At 37.9% G+C, this 18,996-nt stretch overlaps 1 long non-coding RNA gene across 4 annotated transcripts in view; it reads right to left on the bottom strand.

Annotated features, from left to right (window-relative positions):
- Window positions 1-5,264: 5,264 nt before the first annotated feature.
- The window catches only part of LOC107720187 (uncharacterized), a 47,236-nt gene continuing 33,504 nt past the window's right edge, over window positions 5,265-18,996 (bottom strand). For all 4 annotated transcript variants that reach the window (XR_001637589.1, XR_001637588.1, XR_001637587.1 and 1 more), the window contains 2 exons: window positions 10,613-10,658; window positions 5,265-5,616 (listed from right to left, as the gene is read on the bottom strand). This is a non-coding gene — a long non-coding RNA (uncharacterized LOC107720187). The remainder of the gene's footprint in view (window positions 5,617-10,612; window positions 10,659-18,996) is intronic.

The following is an 18,996-nucleotide window of genomic DNA, read 5'->3' as shown; positions in this document are numbered from 1 at the left end:
TGTTAGGACTCATAAAACAATAATGCTATGACTGTTGGTTCTGTATCAGTTAAAGGGGTCATATGATGCTTTTTTAAAGATGTTCTGTTGTAAGTGATCTTAAAGATTCCTAAATGCATCTACTTTCGGAAGGCCAAATAAAGTGCTTTTGCTTTCGCCTAGAAACACACAGCGTCTCCTTGACATGGCTGCTTCAACACTAACTGCGGTTACTGAAACCACGCCTTCTTTCTTTGCGTGCACATTTGGGCACATTATGCAAATATTCCCACATAGTGAACTAGATATGTGGGGGCGTGTTACAACAAGCCGTTTTAAGGGGGCGTGGCAGAGTCTTAACTTTGATAAAGAATATCTCTTTGGTTTTGAGACTTTAGTCTTTGCAACTTCAGGGATCTTATCTATGCACAATCAGCTTGTAACACTCCAAAGAGAAAGGAAAACTTGAAATCGCATCATATGACCCCTTTAAAAAGCAAAAAGCACTCCACTTGTTTAAATCACACTGCCTCAAAGCATGCTGGGAGAAGAAAGGGGCTCTCAGAGCAGTGGGACAGCCAGATGAGATACAGATACTAATGTCAGACTCAGCTATATAGAGTCCAAACACATTAAAAACACTTTCCTGAGCCATTCACAGTAAATTCTGTATTTCTTATTTTTAATTGTTTGATGAATGTGAAAACATTGTTTCTATCATGTATTTCAAACTAATCCTTTCCCATACTTGTTAAAATCTATAATTGAATGCCCTCCCCTCATTGCTGCTTATTTTCCAGAAGAAATTCAACTGTTGTTTACCATTGTCTGTTATGTCTTTGTGGCTTGTCACATGAAGTCCTCATAAAGACAGTGTTATTTCCTCAAAATATGACAGCAGTGAACTCGGCAAACCAGAAATAAATCACAGAATGCAAGGCTTCAGCTAGTCTGTTATTGACCAATATAAACATTTTACACACACCAAGTGTGGTTTTGTAGCAATAAGCAACCATGTGACTATCAATGCAAACATGCAGAGTGGGGAAGGATTAAACTGTCCTTGTGTCTGAGCTCAGGGGTCTTCTACATCTCCAGCATCTCCAAAACTATACCAGAGTCTGGATTACACTTTAGCGTCACATTAGCCTAATTTCGCGGACAAAAAAAAAACTCCATTGTGTATTGTCAATAGTGCAGCGATGTATGAAGAACTGTTCACACAGAACTTACTGTACGAATCCTCGCGCCCAACTTTAACCCGTTGCAAAATCAACGTGGGGAAAACTTTTGTCCACAAGCGAAGTTCCTGTCACGGTGATTGATTCCTTTTTTTTAACGTAAGAGCGGGCGTGGCTTGCCACGTCAGCTGCTTACTTTAGCTATAAAAAAAAGAGTCTGTTATGCTGCTTGATGTTGTAAACTAGGCCTAGTATTTGTTACAGTTTTCTATTAAAGGGGTCATATGATGCGATTTCATTTTTTCCTTTCTCTTTAGAGTGTTACAAGCTCTTGGTGCATAAAGAAGATCTGTAAAGTTGCAAAGACTAAAGTCTCAAATCCAAAGAGATATTCTTTATAAAAGTTAAGAGTTAGCCACACCTACCTATGGAAAATAATGTTTTTTTTTAACTTTAAACCGCATAAACACATTTCATTACACCAAATACACAAAATAATGTTCTTTTTAGCAGCATCATATGACCCCTTTAACATAATGCTAATCAAATCGGTTTGTAGTGCAGACAGTTTGACCCTTTACTGCACTTTGTTCTTCCAGTTATTACTGTGACTAATGAATTGCACATTCGCGATAATTCGCTGGAAAGCAGTAGTTTTTAGTAAATGCTATCTGCTTAGTAGCCATGGGAATTTAACTAAATCTTAAGTCAAGAATCAAGATTCTTGAATTCTGGATTCTTGATTCTGAATGTTTAAAATTCCTTAAAATGGAATGTAGGCCTGCACTGACCAAAAAGAAACCACACAAAGTAGCCTACATAATCAAATTACTGTCATTTGGACCCGCTCATGAATTTCTGTGCAAACCTTTTGTAAAAACATTTTTATGTAAATCATATTGTTGTAGCCTAACATTTCACTGGCGGTTTACACTGTGTCTGCTTGTGTTTATGAGTGAAACCCGTGTTTATGAGTGAAAGTCTCGAGTTCAGACTTCATGGTGCCAGGCTAAAAAAACAAAAAACAAACTAAAACCTGCTACAGTTTTAGTGTGGCCCAAAACTTGTTCTCAGCTTGAAGCGAGAGACAGAAACCTCACAGGCCACTGAAACCCATCTGTGAAAATCAGTGCGGCATGTGTTCTGTCACAGGGGCCTCTTGCACAGGTAGATCTGTGCTTTGGAGGACATCACCCAGCATGCTTGGGAATTCTGACTGGCAGACAGACACTCTGGGAATATGTCACAGTTCTCTCTTTAAAAGTTCTCTTTGTGCTATTCAGCCCGACTCTGCGCGAGTACATATACGCAAACGCACACACGCAGCGGCGCAGGCGCGCATACAGTACACCTTGTGCTGCGGCATATGCTTGGCTTTTCAGATGTATCCCTCTATTTGTCTGTAGAGAAATCCAAAAGAAGCTCCCTTTACAATTCAACTGGCTCTCATCTCCTTTAGCATGAAAGTGTGGAAAGTTTGGAAAGGAAGTGTTTTGGTATCTCACCATCCGTGGGGAGTGCGTGGAGTATCACGCCTTGGAGGCTTTTCCCCTCCTTCCCGTTTCTCCCTTCTTTCCAATAAGAATAAGATAACACAAAGACCTGCTATCGGGAGATAAAGGTGAAATACTGCACAGTACTTTCCTCTTTCTTAAAGCAAGAAAAGAGAGAGAGAGAGCAAGTCCTGGAGTAATGGAGTTTTTAAAGTTAGATGCCTCTCGCTGGCCTCACCAAGGTCACTTTCTTTGGCCTTAAAAGCAGTCTCACTTTATTTTCTTTTCTCTAAATTTCAAATGTCAACAAAAAGTATATTGAGTTTCATTGTTTGTGTTTGATTTCGGATCATTCGTAAGTGATTCTAAAGCAAAGCTAGCGGGGCTTTTTGTGGTTCTGTGTGCTTACAGACAATTCAATTGTGCCGTGGAGTTAAGCGGCCGGTGCCATTGTTCTGGGAAGATCTACTCTAAAACTGTGTTTCATAACTGAAGATGGAACATCAGTCATCATAGATTTACAGTGGACATCAGTCAGTCAATATGCCTAATCAGATTCTGCCTCTGCCCGTCATTTGTCATTCTTCATTATTTTCCATCTCTGCGTTATAGATTACGAGTCTGGGACCATTAATCTGAAGATTTGGACTGAAACAACTGAGATGGTGAATTCATGTGTTCGTCAGATGTCCGAGAGGGTGTCTGGAGCTACTGAATCAACTAAATGCTGCTCTGTGGAAGTAGAACAACTGCTGGAGGGTTTGTGTGTGATTTCAATAAGAGAGTCAGTTAAAAATGGTCAGAAAAATGAGGATTTCATGCGGGACTTATGTGAAAGACACCAGAGACATTCATTGGGTTTTTGCGTTTTATGACAACTAACCATAAACAAAATTATTTTTATACTGATTTTTAAACTTTTCTATGTCCTAACTCTAAACCAAACCCTTGCAGAAAATATTCTGCATGTTCACCTTTATAAAAAAAAAATAAAAAAAAAAATTGCATGATTTATAAATAGGTTTTATATTGGGGGCCAGCATTTTGGCCCCACAATTAAAAAAAAAAACATCAGGTTTTACTATCCTTGTGGAGACTTTTGGTATATACCTGGACCACACATTACACATACATACATATTGTGTGGGGTCCAAAATTATGAGACCACTAGTGAAAATGCTATAGTTTTCATTTGCATAATTTAATACACACACTGTAAAAATGATTGTAATTTTAAGTGTTAAAAAACAGTAAAAACACAACAGTAAAAACCTGTTAACAGTATGTTTCCTCGCTATTTACAATGAAACACTGCAATAGATCTAACCTTACATAATTTCACAGCAAGATGCTGTTAAATGTAGCATTTTTGGACATAAGAAAGAAGTCATTGTATAGTTTGCAGTGAGAACCCATAAACCGCCATTCCCAGAATTCTCTGTGTGACAGCTCAAATTTGATATTATTTCATTTAAATAACTGTTTCTTAAGTTTTTATCATTGGTAATATAGATAAGGGGTTACATCTTATGTTGTTAAATTAATGTTTATTACATTATTTTAGTATTGAAAAGTTAATTAAAAAAATTGACTCAATATTGTATAAAACCAGATGATTCAACATTCAGCCTACATGATTCAAAGAACATGTTGAGCTTCAATGGAAGCAAGAACATTTAAGGACATGCTCAATGTCACTAATTTGATAAGTGACCTATAGAGTAAATAGTGCATGCTATTTCTAATTTTTAAATCTTAATGTTTCTTTCCATGAAATCTATATATACTAATAGCATTTTTTGAACCCCACAGATTTAGTATTTTCAATCCCACTGTATACACATGTAGTTCACACTTTCAATGCATTTTATTTCGATTTAGGTATGTTTTCCCATAATATTTCCTTTCCTCACTGTTGCTTTGGGTTGTTTGGTTTGGTCTTAAGAGCAAAACACCTTTTCTGCTCCAGATACAGGCAACACCTGGCCATAACAGAGTCACATGACACTGAGGTCAGAACGACACACAAAGACTGGCTTTGTGTTCAGGTGTTCTGGTAGACTCCCATGTGATCAACTCTTTGTGACACATGCAGAAAGAGCAGAATATATGAACTTTCATTTCCAGACCAAAGAAGCTTTATTCCTGCATTTTGACCACTTCCTGATGCAATTCAGAGAAAACAGCAAACCAGCTTTTCTGGGACATTAAAACATGAAATTCGTCTTGCTCATTTTACCTTAGTCACATTATGTGGGACTAAACTGTTTCAAGAACAAAACGTGGAGAGCTACTTTGCATTATGCTTGTGAAATACTTGTGTAAAATGTGTATAAATCAAATCCAAGCAATGACATTGAGACTAGACATTATTGTTCTTTCATATTGTGTGCGTGAAATTTTTGAACAGTGACAAGCCAGAGAAAACTTGGATCCGAGAACGGAAAGAAAGGATAATTGTACATTATAATCGTAGAAATATTGTAGAGGTGACGTGTTCAGACTGAAGCAATAATTCCCTGTGTGGCAGTCCCTTAGTGTGGTACTGATTCAACCATGTCAACCCTCTCAATGGATCCGAGACTGATCATTTTAATACCCAGGATATTAAATATTTCATCACCCACAGTTCAGCAAATAAATCACAAGACCTGTTCCCTTTTTTTTAGAAAAATGCACAATTTATTGAATGAATAAAATCTACAAGAATGTTGAAAAGTTGGACCCTATAGCAATTTCATAAAAAAATAATGCACTCCACACAAGGTTCAAAGGTTATTCAAGCTACTTTGTATGTTGCACACAATGTGCTATCAGACCGCACCGCAACATTAGGTCACAGTGGTCATCTTTCCATGTCGGCAAAGCTGAATGAAATGGGCAACTCATTGGGTTTGTGACCTCGCGTCTTCAGCTGCTGGACACTAATGAGGGTGGCATGTGCTGGAGATAGCTCTCTCAACCTGCAGCAGAGAGAAGAACACTTTAGAAAGGACAGTCATTTAGACCTACACGACACACAGAAATGTGACATTAAACATTATTAAACATGAGGAGCTTAAAGTTAAAATTGCATTCAGTTCTGTAAAAATGTGTCAAAAATGAATCACAGTGTGTCAACTGTTTTAATGCAATTTACAAAAAATTATGTTGAGTCTTACTCTGAGTTCATGTCATCAAAAGTTACTTTTCTCAATTACTACAATAATTTTGTTCAAGTGTACTATATATACAGCAACAACAGCAAATGTAGATGAAAGGTTTTTTGTAAATTATCTTTTTTTTTATTTTTATAAACTAGATATACGTATGTTATTTTTTAAACGTTTGAATTTTGTTTTACAAGATTAATTTCATACTTTTTTTGGGCCATTTCTTAATTCAGTTTGACATTTGTCCTACAATTCAAGTCCATAAAACTTCTAGAAATCTGTGATTTCTAGGCAAATGTCACGATGTCACACACACGAGGGACGAGGAGACGCTGGAGAATGCTTTTAACAGGACTTTATTGGAACCAAGGGAGACGAACACAGGAAGACCTTCACCAGAAGACGTACAACAGCGGACAGAGAAGTAGGGACTGGGAACACTTTAAATACACACAGGAGGAGGGGATCACGAGACACACCTGGGAGCAATGACACATCATGGGGAACACCTGGGACAAATGAACTAAACTAATCAGGGGAGGAACAGGAAACTAATCAAATAAGGGCATGGGAAGGCACATGGGGAGCAGGACACACACAACACATGGAACAGAGTCTGACAGCAAGACTGTATAGTCACTGGTTGTGTTTAAAATCATGGTAAAACTTTAGCATAGGGATTAATTCTCACTATTATCTACACTGTAAAAAATTACATGATGAAAAAGCCATGACAACTTATGTTTTTAAGTAACTTTAACGTTACTGAAATTCAAAGAGCCCAATTTAGTTCAGTGAACTTAACATTTTAAGTTGTAGCTTATTGGCACTAACCGGCCAAATCTCTGACCATGGATTCATGCGCAGGAGTCAAATTTGTACATGGATTTAATAGTCCTTTCCAAGAAAAAAATAATCCAATACCTAAACTTAACAACTACCTTACTAACTATTAATAAGCAGCAAATTAGCAGTTTATTGAGGCAATTTGTTAATAGTGAGAATTGGACCTTAAAGTGTGACCAAAATCATTTTAAGTGTAACACACTTTATGTTACGGCTCATCTCATCAAAATTTAGCATCAGAACTATCCAGCAAATACAAGCTCTTCAAGTAAAAATCAAAAGGGGATTCTCAAAAAAAGTATTTTTTTCATAAAAGCTTTGTTATTCCTCACTCTGGTCTGTAAGTGATTTGACACAAAGCACTAATTCTGACATTAAGCCCTCACAAATCCCTTGCTGCTCAGTTAGTCCAGCTCAAGCTACCATGATCATTTCATTTATCCAGAAACTGAAAAGAACCTCACTCTCTCTCTCTACGGCACAAGGGAAGAGTCCTCATAAGCATCACAAAGTTTTCCACACAGCTTGCCAGTTTTATTAAAAGTTGTCTAGCACTAGGAGGGATTCTGACATTCCCAATATTCCAGGCTGTCTGTCGGCCGGCTTACACTGCCTCTTTAATATAGATACACACTTAATCCAAGTGAACAGTTTGAGGAGAACAGATCAATGAGAAATAAAACATGGAGGATTGTAGCAAAATGAACTGTCTCTATTGCCCTGTCAGATCTTAAGTGCACATTCATAAGCTGAATTCTGAAATGGTTTGGCTCTAATAGACTCTGGATGGCCCTCTGACTGCTGCTCTCAAGATCTTTCTTCTGAAATGAAACCTCATCGCAGGCACTTCTTCACGTAGGTGCCATTGTTTTCCTCTTTTCTGTGCTTCAAATTCACAATAAAAACAAAACAGCACAATGCACGCACAAGACGGAATGATGCTTTAAATTTCATTGCCTTTGAGATCTGACTCACATCCTGGAACATCATCTTAGATGAAATGGACACTTCTCACTTCCACGACTCCTTCCACCGACCATGAGTTTGACTTCTCAAACTTCTCCTTCGATTCTTCAACAAAAGGAAACTAAACCCTGCCTCATTATGAAACGTGAATCACTTTGAGTCTAAACCATTATCACAGTACAGTACGTGACTGACAAAAAGATCACCAAGTTCTCAAAAAGCTTCATGTACTGTTCGCTAACAAAGAGGAAAACAATAATGGAGTGTCCGACACTTTCTTGTCTTCACCTTTGTTCCTCCTCATCCTCTCACATGGTTTTTGCTTACACGTCTCCTTATAACCTGATAAGAGTGTGTCTTTTTATTGTTGTGAAGAACACAGTTCTGGGAGGGTCTGCGTTTCTGCCTCCCCTCATTATTTCTTGTTTGCTGTTGGGCAAGAGAATAACTTATCCGATTCCACTTACCCCCCTGTAGCTTTCTCCCTCTTTGGTTATTATAGTATTATATTTCTTAAAACCTTAGAAGGCGATAACAAGCATGAGATTTTACTCAGGAGAGGGCCTTTACGCTGGTAAATATACTGTTAGCCGTATCTTAGCTGTACGCTAACGTGTTTCCAGGCTTCCTTTGAAGTTTTACTGCAGGTAGGACACTGTGGACGTCGCTTACGGTCATGTTGCCAGCACTTTCTTCAGTGGCTTGTTAGATTTGTCTCATCCTGCCATCTCCATTCCAAATCTCTTGTCCCAGAAAGTAAATAATTAAATACAAAAATCAAGACAACAACAAAAAGTACTTCAGCCCAGAGGAATAAATTAAAAGTGCTTGCTACATACAGCACGCTGCCTCAGGAGAAGAATGTTCCTTTGAAGTGTGGTCCAAGATCAGCACAGATATGTTTTGAGCATCAGTTTGCTTTTACTGATTCATCACCCTATCTGTGTCAGATTCCTCTCAGACTGCACATTATTTCTCTGAAAAATGAAAGAGGTGCTTGAGCCACTCTTTCCCGAACTGAACCCCGTGACTCAATGCGGCACGCCGCTAACCACTCTTGCTTGATGCGACCCCACTGCTGTCCGGAATGGAAAGAGCAACACCATCTAAGAACTCACCTAGATTAAGTTAAATTAATGTGCACTAAATACTGATAACAGGGGCAATAAGAAGTACATTTGCAGTTTGGGCCACTAAACCAGCTATTCAATCAAAGATGATACTCCAGTTAAAGGCAAAAAAAGTCTACCAGCCTAAAATGGTTTGCCAGTTTTATTTGGTCTCCCAATCTGGTATACTGGCTGGTTTTGGCTGCTTTTTAGTCTAGGACAGGGCTTTTTTTTTTCATTTTAACCCCTCTGGCCTAAAATATTTACCACCTGAGAAGCTTTAATATTTAAAAAAAAAAATGTAACAACACATTTGCATGATCATAGTTCTCTGATGTTAGACAAATAAAATATTTAATATTTTTAGTAAATGTTTTATTATTATTTTTTACCTGTAGATTTTAATTTATATTGTAATAATTTAATTAATTATTAGTTTTTTATTATCTCACAAACCTCTTACAGAGGAGAACTGGCTTCCTCACTAAGCCTGGTTTCCCTCAAGGTTTTTTTTTTGTCCATTTCTGTCACTGATTGAGTTTTGATTCGTTTCTACTGTCACCCTTGGCTTGCTTAGTAGGGTACACTTAAAGGATTATTCCACTCCAGAGTTAAAATTACCCAATAATTTACTCACCCCCATGTCATCCAAGACGTTCATGTCTTTCTTTCTTCATGCGAAAAGAAATGAAGGTTTTTTGAAGAAAACATTCCAGGATTTTTTTTCCATATAGTGGACTTTATAGGGTACCAACGGGTTGAAGGTCAACATTGCAGTTTCAATGCAGCTTCAAAGGGCTCTACACTATTCCAGTCCAGGAATAAGGGTCTTGTCTAGCGAAATGATTGGTCATTTTCTAAAAAAAATAAATAAAATGTATATACCTTTTAACCACAAATGCTCATCTTGCACTAGCTCGACCTCACGCATTACGTAGTCACATTGGAAAGGTCACGCGTGATGTAGGCGGAAGTACCAGTGTTTACAAGTGTGGAGAAGGAGGACCATTCAAATAAAAAATGATGGTATGTTGAATGACATATATGTCTTTGTATCAGTTTATTATTTATTTAAAATGGTCAGTTCGTGTGCATATCCTGTATGTTTAAATCACACATTTGTGGAAGCACATTTTTATTTATTTATTTATTTTAGAAAATGGCTGATCGTTTCACTAGATTAGACCCTTATTCCTCGGCTGGGATCGTGTAGAGCCCTTTGAAGCTGCATTAAAACTGCAATTTGGACCTTCAACCCGTTGGTCCCTGTTGATGTCCGCTATATGGAGAAAAATCCTCAAAATTCCTCAAAAACCTTACTTTCTTTTTGACTAAGAAAGAAAATCATGAACATCTTGGATGACATGGGGGTGAGTAAATTCTCAGTACATTTTCAATTTGGAGTATTGCAATTGCACAGTCACTATTGTAAGAGAACTGAACTGAGCTGGATGATGACATGAACTGACTTTAACAGAAATATTGACAATATTTACTATTGTCTTCTTTTTAGAGCTGCTTTACAGCAAAATTGAATTTTGTTTGCATTATTGATACACTATTTTCCTGTTTAACACTATGAAGCTGCTTTCACACAATCTGTATCATTTAATATAAATAAAGGTCACTTGACTTGACTTGCACCTCAGTTTTGGAAACAGCAGCTTGACCAGCTAAGACCAGCAAAACAGTAGTTTTGGTTCATCGTGCCTTTGATTCCTAGTCAAAGGGTTTTAAACAGTATAAATGAGTGATCTTTACTTTTTTCTTTGATTCACCTCAACCAACTTTAACTGGTGAATTGTTTTTCTCCTTCTGTGACCACTTCTAAACCTCAGATATGACCCCTTATTTTATGTGACATAAAAACTGAACAGTCTACTAACCTTCCTTTCTCACATCAAAGAGCAGCGCACCTCCTCAGAAGCATCACTAGAAAGAAAGAAAAAACACAATAATTAGTGTCATGAGTGAATGAACTGCTCCTATACGTCTAGTTAAACCCGTCAAAATCTCCCTGCTCCTTTCTGACCTGAAGTAAATGACGTGACCTACTTCTTCCTCCACCTACAGCTCTTTTGTTGGCGTAGATAAAAGCAACTCCTCACCACATATCTGACAATGTATAAGTAAAGCACATTCCAGTGCACAGTCTCACTCCCAACCCAACAGAGGAACACTAAAAGAGTTTCAGCTATTATAAATAATTTACAGAATTTTTCATTCGCCCTTTTAACCCCTCTGCAAAAAGCACATTTGGCTCAGGTTAAAAATATATGCTCCACATATCCGCTCGGTGTATGAAGGCGATTCATAACCTGGAGAAGCCCGTGGTTTAGTTGAGACTCACGTTGTGCGAAAGTCAGTGTTGATGTGAGAATAAATAAATGTGTGACTACGGGTCGTAGGAATATAAAAACGCTAAACAAATACCGTCCCTGACCAAGATGATAAGGACCAACTCAAGTGTTTCTCCATTCAACCGTAAAATGTTTATCCTGCTACTATTTAATCTAACTAATGCACATAATCACTCTCTTTTCTTGTCCCGCTGAATTAAGTGCTTTGCCCTGGGTACCTACGCTTTTGTACGGCCCTGGCATGCTGCAGTGTTTCCATGGAGATCAGGATAAACCTATGCTCCTCCACCAGGCAAGATGGGTGAGGCCGAGCATCCATGTACACACAAACACACCCCCATCTTGGTCTGACACCAGACAGCACAAATATCTCTTCGCCAGGGGCTCCTCTCCTTTCATATGTGTGCAAATGAATTCATGGCCATCTAAGAGCGGGCGAGATCAACCCCGTCTACCAATGGCTAACCCAATGGAGCAGGGGCAGCTCTGTCATAGGGCCTTTCAGAAACGGCTAAATCTAGATAAATGCATTTAGCACTGCGTGAAAACGTATTCACAAAAGTGGTGCAATATTTTCCAACTTTTATCATTTTCATAAATCTTCTCAGTTTTGACACTGTAATTATATAAGGTAGTTCATATTTATCCAAGAAATATTTGCTGGGTGTATAGATCTCTGTGTGCTTTTGTGGGCAACCAGGGACATGTACAGTTTATCCCTCTGCTCATCCTGAAATTATTCATTTCATTAGCTGTTATCAATAATGTAACAGTGTGCTTGTTCAGTTCTCCTCTCTCTCCACCACAACATTACATATGCACTACCACATACACTTACAAAGCAGGTATGTGAGCCCACAAACATACACTAACACTCACACACTCAAGCACACACAACCTACAAACACCATCTGATGTTTAGATATATCGGTCTGCTCATCACACTATTGGAATCTGTTTTAAATCATTACTCTACAGCACTCAACTATATATATATATATTTACACACACATGCAATATATATAAAACATATTCTTTACACTTTATTTACAATAAAGGAAAGGTATTTGTATTTTTTTTTTCCATATGCATTTATTTTTTTAGCTATTTATTTAATAATAATAAACATTATACATAATATATAAAAGAAAATACATTTCTTTATAATTAATTTAGTTTATGTATTATTTAACAATTCAGAATATAATAAATAATAATAATAATAATAATAATAAATATTGTTACAGGTTTAATATCTTATAGCATCTTCATCTCTTACCATAATTTTTTTCCCCAGGATGGAAGAGCCTCATACACTAAAACTAATCCTTTGTGATTGGATGGCTAATTTGAAGTGTCAATTATTCATATGCAAATGCATATGTTCTTTCTCACATTTCAAAAGAGGCTGAGCACAGATGGCTACCCACAAATCATGCCACGCAAGGCAAAGCAGCCGGCCAGACAATAAGAGCTTGTATAATGTGATGATGGTGTCTGCATGTCTGTCTTCCCTTACACTGGTGGATGCTCTTAATGATAGCAATGCTTTGCTATAGTAAAGATGTAAACTAGCTCTTGTTTACCACCATGGAATGATAACCTTCACTATGAATCAGCTGATATGGATATATTCATGATTACTTATCAGTAGAACTCTAAGAAAATAAAAACACAAAGAGGATATTGTAGATTAAAGTAGCATTAATATAGCGCTACATACTGTAAATTTTGCATTCTATGGATGGCAGTATTAAAACTGCATTGCCCATATGCATTATTTTAGCATACACTGACAAATGTGGGCAGCAAAAAGGAGAAGAAAGAAAGAAAAAGGAAAGTCAAAGAGAAAGAAAGAGACAGTAAGGAACAAGAGGCTGCTCTCTCAGCGTGACCTGAACAAGCCACTAAAACCTGATTTCTGACAGTTTGCTAGCACTCAGGGTGAGAGACAGGACTATGCTTTCACGCTAAAGACCATGATTTTGACAGACACACCTGCTGCGAAACCAAGCAACACCCAGACAAATATGTGGATAGGCTTCAACAAACTAGCATGGTAATAATCACCTTAAGTGCTGCAGAGACAACTTAGTCATGTGGAAAAATTAGCTAACGTTTTAAATGCAAATGATACAGGAAGGGCTGCACAACAAAAAACAATGTTCCTTGAACTTCTCAGCTGATCCATGGGTTAACAAAAAAGGAAGAGAAAAGACGACGGCAAAGAAAACTTTTCAGAAGAGTGGATCAAACAACCAGCTCTGGCGTCTTGTTACAGCACAACAATGGAGCCATTGAAGCCAAGACTGAACATGGAAACCGGGTCCACAGGTTCCGATTGTCTCACAAAGGGTCAAGAGGGAGAGGAGAAGCTGAGTGCTGAGATATTTTAGAGGATAATGGTGCTCCAGAAATGAGACGGTTTCAGTTTGCCAAGTTTGTTTAGACTTATCTACCTCAGAGGCTAAAGTTGTTAAACCTGGACGGCTAAAGAAATAAGGGAATTGTGCAGACCTTAATGCCTCATGTCCATGTGGATAACGGATCGGCTAACAAGATCCAAGAGTATGTAGAGTGTGAATAAAGTGATACTTTACATGCGCAGATTGCGCACTGTTCCTGAATAATGTTAATTGGGGCATAAAAGTTGAACCCTTTCAACACCATAGCTTAATGCCACTTAGTAAGATACCCACCACACAAAGCCCTACCAAGACGCTTGCTTACATAGTCACGGGCCTTCAGTTCTAATAATACACTAAAACAATTCACACATTCTGTAAATAATGAGAGAATGAGTTCTTATTATAGGCTGAATAGCATTCACCCTTCACCTCCACCAATAAAAACTCAACTGGAAGATGTTTTACTCAAAACAACTAGTCTATTGAATTGGACAGTCCCCTTGAATAAATATGAGCTTTATTAAAGGAAGCACTGTTAGCCTGTGTGGATAAAAAGAACAGTCCGACAAATCTGATTAGAAGAAATTATGTCAATAACAAAAGCAAATTTTGCAAATAACAAATTTTGGTCTTTTGTCAGGTCCCTCAAGTCCCTGTAGCTCAAATGATGCTAGCAACCTCAAGGTCAGGGGTTTGGTTCCCATGAAATGTTGGATAATTTGAACATCTTAAATTAATAAATTAGATTTTTTTATTGTTTAAATCAACAGTTTACAGAAAGTTGCCATCAGAAATGGTTTGGCACTATTTTGACTCTGCTATTCAAAGAAATTAAAATGTTACATGGAGAAATTGGCATGATTAGAAAGTCCAAATTCCATACATATTTAACTAAACTCACAAATAACTGAGTATCAAGTGTATAATCATAATTGTGTCTTCATTTGAACCCATTGCTGCAACACTGTCAACTACACATTGGAAGTCAAATAGTCCACTTGTCTCCTCCTTAGAAACAAGTGGAAGTAATGAACAGATGTAAAGGAAAAAAAATGTTTCTTAATGTCTCTGAAAGACTGTTTAAAGTATACCTGTTCCCCAAATGACCAAATCCAATGAAAGAAACTCTAAAACTAATCCTATATCCGCAGTGAAGGTTTACTTCCAGCAGGATTCTGAAATCCTCCAGTACAAAATGGTGGCTCACTTCACACCAAAAGCTAAGTTCAGACAAGCAACCATGATACTGTCACAAACACTGTCACTGTGAGGGTGGACATGCCTATTCACACAGCTCACACTAGTCTCTCCATGTGCCAGTGTTTTTCTTTTTCACCTATCTCCCCCCAAAAAGTGTGTGTGTGTGTCATACACATCAAAACGGTAAGGTGAATCCTTTTGAGCTGGCGGTGCAGTTGGCCACAGAATGAATAAACATCCATGTCAGGAGAAACTGATACACTCCCCTTTTCAAGCAGACGGGCCTCTCGTGGGAAATCCAGCACTAACACAATGGATAAAGACGGCCTTTTGTTGAGTCTCTCAGCTATGGGCTACTTCTTCTCTCAGGTCTGTAGCCTGAACAGACCACTCCCCTCGGTTCCTATTCCCCCTCTCGCACACAATTAACTTTTACCTTTTTTATACTTATCCATACTAGAATGTGTTTCTTTGTTACTTCAGAAGGTTGGAAATCAAATCAGCAATGATTAAAATGAACAATATGAGTATGCTGGTCCTCAACTTGGGATGCTGGGATGTTGGTGTAGCTACCAGGTTTAAAAACAGCTAGTTTAAATACCCACAGTAGACTGACAATTCTATACTAAATAAAATAGTTAATGATCTCATGGTGAGGATTTTTAATTCTGGCTCTAAATCCTCTGAATAGTCTAACACCATGATGTTCATCCAAAACAAACTGTCAAGGAAGAGCTCCCTACAGGTCAAACTGAGGGGATTTACATGAAGTTTGTAATATAATAATATATATAATATACAATAGCAAAACCCAATTAAACAAAGCTGCAATATTCTATACTATGTTGACCGCAGTGATGTGACAATAGCTTGTAAGTGTTACTCCACACTGAAATCTAGATCTGTAAATCTTGAGCTACGTTTACACTTTTCCAGTCTTGCTTGAAGAGACGTTTTCTCTCACTTCCCGTCATCTATCATTCCTTTGCTCTTTTCTTTGCTTTCAGCTCCCATTTGGGTCTCAATAAAGTTGTTATGCATGACAGTGTGTGGAGCAGAATAGGTACTGGCCGAGCCTGCTGTTGTGGCTGCAAAGTGGGCCCATTCTCTTCGGCCGGGCTCAGTTACGGGGCCTGGGCAGTGGGACAAGGACAACATTGCTGGGACATTCTCAAACTGATGGAAACAAAAAGATTCAAACCACAGTGAGTCTTGGACCCCCTTGTCGAGGACATCTTGATGAACAGGCCAACTAAGTGAACTAAGTAGCCTATCTCTCCTCACAGCTGAATGGCTGTGTCACAGCTTTATTCTGTTGGTAACTAAAACGTTTTGGTGACCACTGACTTCCATTGTACTGACAATAAAATAACATTGACATTAAGTGTTGGCGATATAGCCTCAAAATTATATCACAATATTTCAAGAATATTTGCGATAACGATATTTATGACGATATAGATGTCAGACTACCTAAGTCGAAGTGTAAATCTATTGTCATTAGTGTTCAAGTCGAACACATAAATGTGTTCGACTTGAAGCAGACCGATCGGTGTATGACGTCAAAATACCGCGAGAGTGACTTACCCCTTATTTACACTGTACGCGTCTGCGGCGCGTTACGGCTCCGACGCGGCTACTCTAGTCAATGCTTGTGTTTACACGGAGCCGCGGCACGTTTCAGAAGCGGCTTTCCGCGTTGTTTCGCTAAAGATATGCACCTCGCCTATTTTTGAAGGTAAGAGTGTGCACTCAAATATGCTCTAGTACACTCTTAAAAATAATGGTGCTTCAAAAGGTTCTTCAAGTGATGCCATAGAAGAACCATTTTTGGTTCCACAAAGAACCATTCAGTCAAAGGTTCTTTAAAGAACCATCTCTTTCTTACCTTTTTATAATCTGAAGAACCTTCTTTCGCCACAAAGAACCTTTTGTGAAACAGAAATGTTCTTCAGATGTTAAAGGTTCTTTATGGAACCATTTAGACAAAAAGGTTCTTCTATGGCATCGAGAAGCACCTTTATTTTTAAGAGTGTACCGCTCTCGCGATACTTTGATGTCATACACCGATCAGTCTGCGCAGCGCTGCTTCAAGTCGAACACACCTATTGGGCTTGTGGTGTTGTTGTGCGCGCTAGGGAACGTATATCCGCCATACGTCATCGCATCGCTATATGATTGATGTCGCGATATGACACTTTTTTTATTATGTAAAAATTTATACCGTATTATCGTGGACGGTATGATATGGCACACCCCTAATTGACATATGTCTTATGTTCCACAGATGAAAGAAAGTCATACAGTTTTTTGGTGAACTATGAATTTCAGTACTGCCCATCAAAATGTTAACAACATAAAAATTCACTGAATATACAATGGGGATCCAAAAGTAAGAGATCATTTAAAAAATATCTGAGAGTCTAATTCAAACCTGGAAATAAAGAGAAAGCAAAGTCAAATTTTAAACAAATAAACTGTCTATTTCAGAATCTGTACTATTTCTTGGCCACTAATCAAATAAATACATGTTACAAGCTTTTTCACAGATGGCCAAATCTTCTTGGTTCTATTGAAGCTCAAGATGCTCTTTGGATCATTCTCAAATCATGCTGGAGGACATGTTTGCTCTTTGGATCATGTTCAAATCATCAGGTTTGACACAAACTTAAGGGAGATCATGAATCTCGAGTGCTGCTATCCCTTACCAAAAAGTAGTATACTTCAAGTAAATTTTATTAAGTATACTTAAGTAAAGTTCAAGTATATTTTTAAGTATACTTTATGTAGTAAGTATACAAATATCAGTGTACTAGTAGTATACTTGTAAGTGTACTATTTCAATACTCCTTGGGACTAAATTGGCCCACTTTCTAGAATATAAAAGTATACTTTAAGTATAACAGTAGTAAACTTTGAGTACACAACTAGTTTACATCAAAATTTTTAGCTTGTACTGCAACTATACTAAAAGTGAACTTATAGGTATACTGATAGTTTACTAATTAAATACTTGTAGTAGCATTTTTAGTACACTTTGAAGTATAGTCTCAGTAAACTACTAGTTTAGTAGTTTTATACTGCAAGTATACTCGTAAGTTTTCTTAAAGTATGATGTAAAGTTCACTTAAAGTATACTACTATGTCATCAACACCCCAACGCTTGACAGTCATTATTACCTCTTCATTGGTCAACATTTTATTCCGTAATGTTACACAGTTTTGATACTGTTTTATGTTTGATGATCATGTTAGATTACATGTGGAAGCATCTGTTGGGTATACTTTCCTATTTTTTAGTTTAAAAGAAGTATACTAATAGCACACTTGAATAAACTTATTTTCCTTAAGGGAAAGTTTTTTTTTTTTGTGTAAGCATGTTACAGATTTTGGACCGCTGCACTCACAGCATCTCACACATGACACTGCATTATAAAAACGCAAAACTCAAGTAAAAAGTTCAACTTAAAAACGAAAAAAAAAAAAAAAAAAAGTTCAAAAAAACTAAACGCATCTCTAGATTTTTGTTTTACTACCCTCGCTCGTATTCTGTGTGAATGGCCCCTAAGACATTCTCAAACTCACAAAATATTTTATACCAGTATAATTTGTAATGAATGAACGAACAAACAAACAAAAAATACATAGCAAAATGGTAGCCTTTCCATACACATTTTAATCACACCAGGCCCAGTAGACTCAGTAAACCCCCCGGTGTCTTGGAGCAGACGGATAACCAGGCATATAAGAAAGTGCTTACATGGGGTCCTGAAATCAGGGGACCATATGTGCAAACGTTCTGTATCATTATGCTGTGCGGCGGTGCACAGGGAGACCACCATAACTTAGTTTGTCGTCCATACAAAGTTTGGGCCAAGCTTGGATGGATTCATTAGATGGCCTTTGTTTGGAGCCAATGAAGCTCAAAAGACCTCCAACAAAGGAGCTAATCACAGACTCTCTCCTCAGCTTTGGCCAGAGTCTTTCTTTTCACTAGGTCTTAGATCATTTCTCACAGCTAGCTGGCCAGCTAGCTCCAAGCTTGTCTGGACAGACAAACAAAGCTGAAGAACAACTGTGACTTGACTTGACTCATGAAGATAAGCTGTGACTTGACTTGACTCATGAAGATAAGCGGTGACTTGACTCGCCTCATGACGATCAACTGTGACTTGACTGGACTCAGGAAGATCAGCTGTGACTTGACTTGGTTCATGAAGATAAGCTGTGACTTGACTTGCTTCATGATGATCAACTGTGACTTGACTGGACTCAGGAAGATCAGCTGTGACTTGAAGACTC

The sequence above is a fragment of the Sinocyclocheilus rhinocerous genome, unplaced genomic scaffold (assembly GCF_001515625.1).
Source record: "Sinocyclocheilus rhinocerous isolate Xijiao unplaced genomic scaffold, SAMN03320098_v1.1 scaffold62, whole genome shotgun sequence".
NCBI lineage: Eukaryota > Metazoa > Chordata > Actinopteri > Cypriniformes > Cyprinidae > Sinocyclocheilus > Sinocyclocheilus rhinocerous.
The sequence above is the reverse complement of the archived record's forward strand: the minus strand, read 5'-3'. Positions and strand labels throughout refer to the sequence as shown.